Source organism: Triturus cristatus, chromosome 2_1, assembly GCF_964204655.1.
Source record: "Triturus cristatus chromosome 2_1, aTriCri1.1, whole genome shotgun sequence".
Lineage (NCBI taxonomy): Eukaryota > Metazoa > Chordata > Amphibia > Caudata > Salamandridae > Triturus > Triturus cristatus.
Genome location: NC_140581.1, coordinates 397366636 through 397380428, shown reverse-complemented (window position 1 = coordinate 397380428; position 13793 = coordinate 397366636).

Genomic DNA, 13793 nt, shown 5'->3' with positions numbered 1-13793 from the left:
TATATATATATATATATATATATATATATATATATATATATGCACCAAGGTGTATTGAAGAATGAGTGGGTGTATAAGTATCTGAATAAATAATTTAGTAGGTGCGTGACTGACTGTATAAGTGAGTTATTAATCGTGTCTTACTGAATGCATGGGTTAGTGAATAAATTGTGTGAATGTCTGTATTAGTCTGTCAGTTGGTGTGTCGGTGGCTGCATGAGTTGGTGAGTAGCTACATGAGTGTCTATATGGGTTATTGATTAGTTTTCTGAGTATCTGTATGGGTGCCTGAGTGTCTCTGTAGTTGGGTGGGGGATGTGTGCATAGATGTGTGAGTAGGTGATTCACTGGGTCTCTGGGTTCAAGAGTGCATCTGTGAAAGGCTGTAGGGGTAGGTGAGTGTGTGTATGGGTGTGTTGGTGAGTGAATGGATATCTCAGTGGCACATGTGTGAGTAACTACATATGTGAAAGGCAGTATATGTGAGTGTTGGAGTGTATAAATGACTATAAGTTAGAGTGAGTGATTGTGAGAGTGCCTGTATGGCTCTGTGTGTGCTTGTATTTAGTTATTGTAGAAGACTGTAAGTATGTGTTACTAAATGTTTGAATAAGTGAGGTGGTGTGTGTATAACTGTATAGGTGAGTAAATGGGAGTGTGATTGATTCTTTGCATGGCTGACTAGGTGTGTGAGTAACTCTATGGGTGAGTGGTGGTGTGTGAGTGTTTGTATAGGTGTATGAGTGCATATGATAGTGCTGTATTGATGAGTGACTGCAAGTATGAGCAACTGTATGGATGAATGAGTGGACATGTGTGAGTGGACATGTGTGTAGACCTAGGAATCAGTGAGTGGGTATGTAGTAACTGGTATACTATTGGTGTGACTATGGTTTCAAAAATGGCAGTCTGCATTTTAGAGTGGGTGTAACAAAGGTTATAGTAGGGTGTGAGGAGTTGCCTGAATGGTGTTTTGTAGCTTGATCTAGTGATACCGTGTTGGCAGGCGTTACATGATTTACATTAAAAAAAAACTTTTCTTTGAGCCAACCAAGTCACAGATGTTTTGTCAACTGGGTTAGTCTGCACCAACTCATCTTTCATGGAGGGGGCTCCACTGTAGGTGAAAGCTTAAGTGGCCTATCGTTGGATCGTTTAATACTACCGGCCAGTTTCTCCGGATAATACGGTAAATTTCTTTCTCTTGTCTGCTAAACCCAATTATCATTCTGAATGTATCCCCTGAGGTGCTTTGTCCATCTGAAACTGCCACCGATGTTGGGGGGGATACTTGGGGTTGATTAGATTTAAGTAGATCTGCCCTAAGTGACATCTGGCTTTTGGTGATAGCTGCATCAATACATTTTCTCGTGTACCCCCCTCCAGAAGTCTAGCTTTGCTAGCTTCTTGTGCTCTTCTCAAATCCTCCGAATTGCTACAGATTTGTTTCAGTCTAATCATTTCCCTGTAAGGGATACTGTGTATGAGGTGTTGTGGGTGGGCACTGGCTGCATGCAACACTGAGTTGCCAGCCATAGGTTTTCTGTGTGCCCTGGTCTCAATTTTACCCTCTTTAATGTAGACCTGAACATCAAGAAAAATTACAGTCTTAGTGCTGATATTGGCTGTAAATTCCAGATTAATGTCCTTGTTGTTTAGAATGTCTATGAATTTCTGTGCGTCTGACACGGTCCTGTGCCAGATTAAGAACAAGTCATCTATATCTTAACCACATATTGAAAATTCTTTGTAATACTGTCTCATAGGTTTTTTGTAGAACCAGCTCCTTCCACCAACCCATGTGGAGGCAGGCATGGCTGGGGGAGAAGCTGGCCCCCATTGCTACCCCACGTAACTGTTGGTACAAGGTACACTGGAATAAAAAGATATTGTTATTCAAGCAAAATTCAATCATATTAATGAGCATTTTGCTGTGCTGCTCATGTGAGGCGGGTCTTCTTCTGAAATATTGTTGAACCGCCCTTATGCCATCTTTATGATTGATGCTTGTATAGAGTGCCGTAATGTCCATGGTTATTAAAAGAAAGTCCTCTTGTCAATTAAAATGTTGTATTTTTGCTAAGAAATCACTGGTGTCTTTTAAATAGGAGGGAAGTTGCTGGACGTGCTCGTGCAGAAAATGGTCTCCCAATTGTGATGTTTTTTCAGTCAGACTGTTCCGTGCAGATATTATTGGCCATCTAGGGGGTCTAAGAGAGTTCTTATGTAGCTTCGGGATGACCAGAGTGGTTGGTGTGTCATTTTTTTAAAATGTGTACTCATCCGTTGTTAGTAAACCTGCACTTTTCCATGCTAATAGTTTATTATAGTATACATTGTAGGTTGCTCTTAAGGAAAGCGTGTCACTCTTGCAATAGCAATTTCAGTCTGATAATTGCCTTGTAGCTTCCTCTAAATACTCTGCTTTCCCCAGATAACTAGGTTGCCTCCTTTGTCAGCATTTCTTATTATTATCTGAGGATTATTCTTTAATTTGGCCATGAGTTGGGGGTAGTGATTTTCCTGTCTATTGTTTTTGTCTTTGTGGGATCCTCTTATATTGTGGTTTAAACATTTTATACCAGCGATAGTCTGTTCATGAAATATATCGATCAAATCTCTAGCCATTATTGGAGTGAATATTGATTTTGGTTTGAAGAGTGCCGTGGCAATGAGCTGTTGTTTATCCTTGTTGATGCCGGATTCTTCTGTTGTAACTGATGTTAAAATGTTCACTCCCGCTTCTAGATTCTCTTGGGCGAATTCCTCTAAATCTCTTAATATTGGCAATTTTTGATGTTGTGTAATTTAATGATTTTTTAGGGCAGCATGACAGTCCGAGGGCCAATATTTGTTTTTCTGCTTCATTTAAATCAACATTTGCTAGATTGACGACCATGTTGTTGGAGACTGCAGTACCTGTCATCTGCATTTCCAATTGAGTGTGTTTGGTCTTCTTTGTTCTCCCTGGTTTAGTTTGTCTCCTCTGCCCTATTCTAGTTGTGTTGTTTTTCTTTGTTTGTTTTGCTGGGGTCGTGGTCATCGAGTCTGTCTTCGTTCTTCGCATAAAAAATCACGTTCTTGTTCTAATGATGATTTTGCTGGGACCTGCATACCTCTAGAGTGTCTAGATTCAAGCTCGGTCTCACTCTGTAAGGCTGAACTTAAGACCGAAGTGGGGGAGTCTATATGTGCCCCCCTATTGTTACTAGTATCGGTTTTTACTGTGCGTGAGCTGCTGTATTTAGAGATTTTCAAAGAATTGTATTTCTTTGCAAAAGTAAAGATGCAGCCGCACTCATAATCAGCATTGTCCCTGTGGAACTTGAATGTCTTGCGTTCCTGAATTTTCTCCTCTTCCTTCCACAGACTTTTAGTCATTTCATCATGTAATTTCATCTCCTCTTCTCTATGACCCATCAGGATAAATATTTTCATTTCACTTTTCTATTTGTTCCTGTAATTTCAGGTGGTTGAGTTCGGCATATTTAACAAGTATCGCCATTAGTTTTTTGAGGACTCTAAATTGGTCTCAGCCCACTCTTTCATCATTCTTGGGTCGGGGGTCTCGTAGCTTGGCGCTAATAAGATCCTCAATCCTCGTGGGATTCTTCCCAATCTTTAGAGGGACTTGCCCTCCCACCCTGTGCTCTACTCGATTTTCATTAGTATTTCCAAAACCGGATTTTCGCTGCCACCTGCCAGAAACAGAGTTCATATTGCTGCGTGTGTATATATATATATATATATATATATATATGTATATATATATATATATATATATGTATATATATATATATTATCTACTGGCGGTCGCCAGTAGATAGTTATAGTTAGGACCATAGGAAATCTCAAAATTCTATTTTGAATAACTTTGGCGCCTGTTGACGAATCTTCGCGAAATGTTCAAAACTAATGGGGCGCTCCGCTCAGCTCCTACGCTGAAAGTCTCGGGGGGATTCGTAAAGCGGGGGCCGAGAAAAAAGGGGGGTCCCAAAACACGTTTTCCCCATGCATTTTCCCATAGGACCTTTAGTCGAAGGTACAGCCCGAACGGCTGAACAAAATTACTTGAAATTTGCCAGAGAGGTAGTCCTCAGGTCAGGGAAGTGCCTTTTGCATATATGGAGTCAATCTGTTCAGTATTTCCAGAGAAAATTGCATTTAAAAGCACATACATATCTATAGCCGCGCACAGTGCGCGCACCATGAGCGCACTGTGCGCGCACCCTAACGTGCGCGAGCGTAATTCTGATTGGTTGTTACATGTCAGTCAACGTTCGAATCGGTCAAAATCAGGAAGTGTCGGCCGCCATTTTGTTTGTTTTCAGTGCGAGAGTGGAAAAGGAAGGTGGCGAACGTGAAAAGGGGGCAGGGTAGAGAGTTCCTGACCCCTTAGCCTTTGTCAAGGGGTCCCTGAAGGAGCCCGAAGGCAGAAAAAAACATTTAATTATTTTTTTTTTAAATCGCGAGGGTGCGCGCACCGTGCGCGCACGGTGAAAAACCATAAAAAAATTAATAAATTTAATACGTAGTTTATTGAAAAATAGATATATAAAAAAAAAAATAATACATACATAACTTAGCATTTAAAAAAACATACAAATTCACTGAAAAAACCATAGGTTTCACACACGTTATAGTTAGGAATTAGCATTTAAAAAACCTTGCAAATTCACTTAAAAAACCGTAGGTTTCACACATGTTAGAGTTAGGTGGATATTTCACTCGTAAAAAACCAATGAAATTCCCCCGTTATAGTTACTTCAGATAACTATAACTCGCGCGACCGGCACTCTATCACAAGGATGATGTCATCAATGATGTCAAGAGTGATGCCACTGACCATGTCATGAGTGATGTAATATGTGACGTCATGAGCAGAGGATTGCGGGCGCGCGAGTTATAGTTATCTGAAGTAACTATAACGGGGGAATTTCATTGGTTTTTTACGAGTGAAATATCCACATAACTATAACATGTGTGAAACCTATGGTTTTTTAAGTGAATATATATATATATATATATTATATATATATATATATGTATATATTCAAGGCTCAGTGGGGTGTCCAACAAAGTAAGCAGCACTCGAACGCAGTTCCGCTTTTCCCCGTAAAAGCCTTTAATGGTATGCATGACATTCAATCTCAGTCCTTATATAAGCATACGACCACAGCCTTACGCGTTTCGTGGCTTCACTTCATCAGAGGCTGGAAGGTCGAAAGAGGCATTGCGGGTCACACCTCCCTTTAAACAATATCCTACGCTGTCATGCAGCTGCTCTGAATGAGTCTGTATGTAGTGTTTCTGGGAGATGTAGTCCGCCATTAATCCTCAAATGGATGCCCCTCAGATGAATGCTGGATACAAAGGGAGCCACGGAGTCTCAATGAGGGACTCAACGGTGGAATGCACTTCCTGGATTGAGCATGACATCGCTTCTTGGGGCTCATGGTGAGCTTTGTATCCAGCATTCATCTGAGGGGCATCCATTTGAGGATTAATGGCGGACTACATCTCCCAGAAACACTACATACAGACTCATTCAGAGCAGCTGCATGACAGCGTAGGATATTGTTTAAAGGGAGGTGTGACCCGCAATGCCTCTTTCGACCTTCCAGCCTCTGATGAAGTGAAGCCACGAAACGCGTAAGGCTGTGGTCGTATTCTTATATAAGGACTGAGATTGAATGTCATGCATACCAATAAAGGCTTTTACGGGGAAAAGCGGAACTGCGTTTGAGTGCTGCTTACTTTGTTGGACACCCCACTGAGCCTTGATATATGTATATATATATATATATATATATATATATATATATATATATATGTATATATATGTATGTATACGCTGAAGAAGGCATATGTGATGCCGAAATGCATTCGCCGTTGAGAAGCTTGTGATTGAATAAAGTGGCCTCCCTGCTTACCCCAATTATGGCCTCTGCTCTCTTCTTGGAGTCTGGGATATAATTAGCGCGTATGCCAGAAGCGCGCTCTAGAGGCCCCCGCATCTTAAAGTTGGCCTTGGTCTCGCTGGCACTGCTGTGGCGGACTTTGCGTTTTTCCAGGGTACTGGATCACCGAGGCCCACCCCCGGGTCCAAGAGGAGATGGGGCGGTGACGGAGTTACTCAACTCTGCACTGGGTGAGATAGGATCTCCGGTCTTGCCCCCACCGAAGGGAATCCTGTTCCGTGGAGGTTGATGCGGTCTGGGGACCCAGGGGGACACTGTAATTCATAAAACAGGCAGTGGATTTGGCCAGATGACATCATGATGCCAATTACCGCAATAACAACAAGTTTCCCACCCGCCTTACCTACCTGGATTTCTATTGCATCCTGGGAACTGTAGTGCACACGTATCAACTGCACTACAGGTGGTGAGAAAGGACATTGCTCCTGGGGGCGGGGCAGACCTAAACCAATCATGTTGGGGCCAATATTTAAATACACAATGTTACCTGCAACTCCGTATAAGACTCCTGGCGCTGAAGAAGGCATATGTGATGCCGAAATGCATTCGCCGTTGAGAAGCTTGTGAATGAATAAAGTGGCCTCCCTGCTTACACCAATTGTGGCCTCTGCTCTCTTCTTGGAGGAGTCTGGGTGATATATATATATATATATATATATATATATATATATATATATATATATATATATATATATATATATATATATATATATATATATATATATATATATATATATATATATCGCACAAAAACCCCGGAAGTACGGAGCTTCGGACACGGCGGTCCTGGACGTGCTCCGGCTGCCCTGTACGTCACATCCACAACTTTCCAAACATTACGAAAAGAAATCCAGGACACCCAGGGGTGCTTATTCAAGGTTTTAATCCCGTCAAATTATCGCCTCACCAACGCGTTTCGCTGTAAAAGCTTGTTCACGGTATATGAACAAGCTTTTACAGCGAAATGCGTTGGTGAGGCGATAATTTGCCTGGATTAAAACCTTGAATAAGCACCCCTGGGAGTCCTGGATTTCTTTTCGTAATGTTTGGAATGTTGTGGATGTGATATATATATATATATATATATATATATATATATATATATATACATATATATGTGTATATATATATAAGCACTTGAAAGCGAGAATGATGAGGGTAACAACACACGCTTGATTATGACGTATAATGGTAATTCTACCCAGATACGTAAGGTGATCAACCGTCATTGGAACATACTGAGAAATGATCCCATAGTTGGCAAGTCGTTATCAGAAAGACCCAGCATAACATACAGAAAGGGCCGCAGCCTCAGAGATTCTTTGGTGCATAGCGATCTAACAACTAATGTTGAAGGGAGGGGTCTAGATATAAAAGGCTTCTATCCGTGCGGCCACTGCAAGGCATGCAGCAACAGCAAAATGGTGAAAGAATTCTGGAACACGAGCACCAACACCATGATCACCATTTCCCAATTTCTCACCTGTGCTAGCACTTTTGTCATCTATGTGTTGGAGTGCCCGTGCAAACTACGTTATGGGGGCAGTACAACACATATGGCAAAAAAGCGTGTACTTGAACACATGCGGGCTATCACCAACAACGATAAACAATATCCGATAGCCCGCCATTTTGCCAGTCACCATTATTCAGACTACAAAAAGCTTAGGTATTATGCAATTGAACAGGTTCTACCTAAAGTGAGAGGTGGAAATCGTGTGCTAAGACTCAGGCAACGAGAATCAAGAAACATCATAGGTATGTGCACCCTCTTTCCAGGAGGCCATAACTTGGATGAAGAAATGGCCATTCACTTACAAGAGGAATGAGGGCTGCATAATATTATGCGTTTAACTCACAAGTTATGACTCTCATCATTATATGATTACACTGCAAAACACTGTACATATGCATCATACCTATGTTGTTTATTGTTCTATGTTTTTATGCTTTATGCTTTTATCTGTTATCCTATAATGTGAGCTGGTAGGTCTTTGTCTGACAATACCTCATCAACTTGACAACTATATTTCTATTTCCCACAGGAGGAAAGGAAGGGAATTGTCATCTAAGGTGCCAACGCGATCCCTACCCTTTCTTCAGATCATCCTGCAGTTACAACACGGAGATAAGATTTTAACATCCACTTTTGATTTGATTATGTTATTGGGAAATCACAGTTTACTCTTAGTAGTAGGGGGTATTAAATTAGATGCCGGTTTATTTGTGACCTTCCATTTTTACAGTTTACCAAGGGACTAATGGGTAGCATTTATACATATCTGCTTACAATCGCGATGTATTTATATGTTTGTACAAACTAGCCATCTTACATGAGAGACAGCGTTACACCCACTAGCCAGGGTATTTCATGATTTTTCCACTCGAGTAACGCATTAATTGAAGGAGAGCGCTACACCCACTAACAAGGGTGGTACACAATATTTCAGATATTCGATGATCACTTGTAAGATGCATTTGTGATGTCAAGTGCAATCGAGAGCTTTATTACTCACATAGTTCAGCACATACACAGTTGCGCACCCACCATGAGAGTATTACCCACGATTAGGGAATCTTGAGTGGAACCTTATAGAAATTCATAACGCTTTCATACGAATGTGTACGGGACATTTTTTACATGTTTAGACCAAGAATGTACAACGTAATAAGCATGTTCAAGAACATTTATGCATAAGATTCTATTATGTTAAGATGTTATAAGATGGCGCCCAAAGCTACCTGTAGAACCAACGGTGTCCTTTCACTATGTTTATTGACTACCAATACGGAAGTATATGTACAGGCATCTTTATTGAATATCACTGTGTGAACAAGCCACCACGGTGGCGAAACGCGTCACGGTGGGTTTATGAAGATAATAAACCCCCACTTGGATATGATCTAGTACCTGGTTTACTGTGTCAGAAGTTTCTTGAGAGCATGAGTGGAATCCCGTTTTTCGACATATTGATTTACCGGTTCTCCGCCGGTCTCGCGCCACCCCTCTACGGATTGGGAACGCTAAAGGAGGAACTTGGATTGATTGGATATATATATATATCCACAATGTGTACCTTTCACTATGTATGGGGCAGAGGTGGGGGCGGTTCTAACTGCTTGTCTATCCAACAGGATGAAAGCAGATTTTGCTGAAAGTTGCTATCTGTCACTATTTTGAATGCACGTTTTATCCTTCACAAAGAACTCAGACTCCCCTATATAACAGATCTGATCAGGATATGACCAGCCCTCCTCCGGCTCTTGATCTGCCAAAATAATGAGGCTACTGCTGGGTTGTGTATTGCTCTTTGTGCCTCTCGTGGCGTCAAGGAATCTCCATCTATGTAGGATTCTCAAACCGGAGGGGTAGAGAGACGGTTGGATCCTGGAGAGGGACGGTTGAATGTTCGTTGCTCCTGTTCCTGTCTTGTTTGGCAATAAATACATTTCATGAACTTATCAAGTTGCTTCTTTTCACTGGCGACGAGTTGCCGTTTGCCATCAAGATGTCCATGCGTGCAGATCCATTAGCCTCAAGAAGGAATTAGCCATTCGTGCCATTTTTAAAGCCTGATTTCTATTGAAATTTGTGCCTGACCTTCTGAACTTGTTTGGCCGCACTGTGAACCTCGAATCTCGTCTGAATTTTGCCATTTTGTTACTTTACCTTCGTTCTTCTCAGCGGTGACACACACACCCTTATAACAGTGTGTCCTTATTTCATTTCGGTGACACACGCACCATTCTTTAAAGAACATTTAGCATATTATCTATTGCTATCTTACCTTTATTGTAAAAAATAATCTACCTTGTACTTTCTATCATTTTGTGTTCACATCATGCAACAAGTTATCATGCCTCCTGCTGCATTCAATCCTAATCCTGCGTCCCCTGAATCTGATTGGGAGAAATGGGAGGAAAGTTTAGAGGCAAACTTGAATGCTCTTGACGGTGATTCCTACACACACAAAAAGAAATTTGCCATTTGAAGGCATTTTTGGGGTTCAGAAGGCCGCAGTATTCTTAAACATGTTCTGAAAGTTTTAGTTCTGTTAATTGAAGGTGAAGGCAACTGTGTTGAAGATGAATATGCCACAGCCATTAAATCTCTTGACACTAGATTCAAAGTTCGCAAAGTACCTTTAGCCTTGCGCGATGCATTAAAAAAGGAACTGGACAAACTGTGTTCTAGCGATGTCATACATCCCATTGAATCATCTGATTGGGTTTCCCCCATTGTTTTAGCCAGAAAAGCGAATGGGGTGTTGTGCATGTGTGTTGATCTTCGCTATTTGAATTGCCACACTTGGGTTGATCAACACCCATTGCCCAACATTACAGAAATGACAACTACTCTGAAGGATGGTAAGTGGTTTAGTCTACTTGACATGACATCTGCTTATCATCAAATCGATTTGCACCCCGAGTCCAGACACTATACTACGTTCATCACCCCAGATGGTTTGCTCCAATACAAAAGCTGCCTTTCGGACTTGTTTCCGCATCTGTGGTCTTTCAGAGAGTTGTGGAAAGCATGGTCAAAGCTATTCCCGGGGTGTTGGAATTACACGATGGTGTATGGTTCCGATTGGAATCAACACAACGAAAGATTGCATACTGTTTTTTCTATTCAACAGAACAAAGGTGTTACCCTGAGTCTTGAAAAATGTAAATTAGATGTGAGTTTTGTGGAATACTTAGGATACAAAATATCTGCCAAGGGTGTTAAACCTAAGACCAGCCTAGTCAAAGCACAAGAGGATTTTTGTGCACCTGGTGATAAGGATCAATTGAGATCCTTCATGGGACTCATTGAATTTTATGCTAGATTCGTTCCAAAACTTTTCTTATGAGGAATCTTCTTAAAAAGAATGTAATTTTCAAATGGAGTGTTGAGTGCCCTAAAAAATTTAAGCTGATAAAAAAGAAATTGCGCATGCCATTCCTCTCAAGCCTTTTGACATTAATGATCACACAATAATCATGACTGATGCCGGTCAAAAAGGAATTGGCACCGTTCTTGTCAGGTTTGGAGTTGAGAGAGTCAGATTCCCCCGATTACAACTACTACACGGTAGTCAGACCAGATTGGGGAGAAGGAAGCGGAGATGTGTGTCTGCTAGATCAATTTCCGCTTTCCTTCGTTTACTATTAGTTTAGATAGTCGCTTAGTTTCCATCCCTGTCCCCTCCCTAAGATGGCCGCTGGTTGGTACATCACTTCCCAGTTACTCCCGCTGTGGCTGCGTTGCAGTGTTTCATTTTTGATTTAGTGCGCGCGTGGCCAATACGCGGCGCACTTCAACCGTCAAACTCGGTGAAGAGGCGGTTTTCGTCTGGAGATCCGACTCTTCCCCTCAGGTTATTTTCAGTCGGATTCTTGGGAAGTTCAGCAAGTGTTTCCCTGTTTGGGTGACTTCCATTTGGCTCTATTAGCGGAGCGTATTTTTCGAGGGAAATCTCCACAGCGTATCCTGAGAAGTTTTGTCTGCGAGAAGCGGAGAATTCTGCTGTCTGCATTTTCTGTGACTTCGTTCTTCTGAAAGTAAGGAGGCAAGGTGGCAAGAGGGAGTCCATGACTCTTGAGAAGTAAGTGAAGCCTCTCATTCAATTTGCTGTTGCCACATCTTTCCAGTGCCTTTATCCAGAGACAGTTGTAAATTGAATTCAGTCATTCAGAATCAACTACGAGTTCCAGCCAAGTCCTTCAGTAGTTTGATTTACTAGTAGGGAGGCATTTTCAGTCGTCTAAACATTGACTCCAGAGCACCTGAAAAAATAAAGAGACTTGTGAGGAGAACTTTCATCAAGTAGAGACCTACCTACAGGCCACAAAGAGCTTCCTAGTAGTATATTGATATATATATATATATATATATATATATATATATGTAGGGTATACTTTAGTTCAGTAACCTATTGTGGAGTACCAAACTCTGAAAGAAGATTCATTATTACTTCAGCTCCACCTTCAAATTCAGCGATAGATTCAACTCTCTCAGATGGTAGACAGGTAAAGATAGTTACTAGAAAGGGTAAAGGGTGGGGAAGGTCATGGGTAGTTTAGGTTCTCACATGTGAATTTCTATTACAGGAATAGTTGCATGCCATCCACCCACACCAACTTCCACAGAAGAGAATCTCGCTGAAGTTGTATAGAGAGCAGCTACCCACTGTATCTGGACAGGTATAGTGTAGAAGGTGGTAATTAGAACTTTGTGAGTTAGTAGGAGTAGAGCAGTTGTTAATGAGTTTTCTTTGCAGGATCCTTGACGAAGAGGTTTCGAGGCCAGTCCAGGAAGAACGTACAGTGCAGTCTCTCTTGTCTGTCCAATTCCCCTTTCCCCCTCACTGCTGCTCGTGAGCCTTAGAGTTCGCGGTAGCGGAGTGGGGGAGTGGAGAACCAGCGTCTGCTCCTGTGGATTAAGAACTCAGCTGAGGAACTTGACAGATTGAAGTGCCTTAAAACTGAATTTTCCACCTGAGCACGATGGCTGAGGGAATTGATGTCAAGGCCCTAGCCACAGTATTAGATAGTATCCAAAAACAGTTAACAGATACTATGGAAGAGAATAGGTCCCTGAGAGAAGAAGTTAGGAAGTCAGTCTCAGATGCTAGTCATTTGCGCCAACAGTTTGAGGAGTTTTCTGGGGGAATTCGTTTACCTGTCAAGGAAGATAAGTCCCCCTCTTTCGCTCCCGCCCCATCTGCGGCGGAACTCACGACACAGGTGATCCACGCAATCTCGCCAACTATCCCTTTGGCAGCCCCTGAGAGATATAGTGGGGACCCGAATAAGGCCCAAATTTTCCTCACACAATGCTCTTTACACTATCTCTGTCGGCCCATAATTTTTAAGGAAGATCAGTCAAAGGTGGCGTTCATGCTGTCGTACCTGAGTGGAGATGCCGCCGCTTGGTCCATGCCTTTAGTAAATAACAATGATCCCATTTTATATGGTTTTGAAGAATTCAAGAAAGAGTTTCTACGGATTTTTGACAGACGGTCCATCTCCCAATCTACAGATAATGAATTATTAGATCTGAAGCAGGGGAATCGAGAATTAGTTGCATATTTGGCGCAATTTAATAAATTAATTGTTGAAACTAACTGGCCAGAAGCAAAACGTGCTGCAATCTTTTATCGAGGTCTCAAGGATGAGATCAAGGATGGCCTATCTCAGATCCCAAGACGTCCCACAGAGGTTTCCGAATTGATTGACCTTGTCCTTCAGATTGATCAGCGTCAGAATGAGAGGAAGAATGAGAGGAGAAGGGAAACTAGGTTTATCCCTCCTCGTTTCGACAGAATGAAGGCAGAAGGTGCTAAGTCAAAGGAAACGACTTCTGAAGATGAGCCTATGCAGATTGGTTCAGTGCGAGGACCCTTGTCAAAGGAAGAAAGAGAGAAGAGACGTCTGGGTAAGCTGTGCATGTACTGTGGGAATCCAGGTCATTTTGTGAAGGAATGCCAAAAGAAACCAAAGAACAATTCTTGGGTAAAAGATCGGCTCCACCAGTAGAAGGGGTTGCCCTGGTGGAAGCGAAGGAACAGCCAACTCCAGATTTGAAATTAGCGGCAAACACCTTGCAATCTTCGGCCCCACATTTGATTTTATTGGTACGGATAAGGTTTGGTGGGCAAGTCAAGGAGGGGATTTCTGTCATGATCGATTCAGGGGCCACAGGAAATTTTTGTGACATTGGTTTTGCTAAGGCTCTTGGAATCGCATTTGTGAGAAAAGAACGGCCAGAGCCGGTACGAGCAGTAGATGGAACGAGTTTGTCCTCTGGACCCATAGTCTAGGATT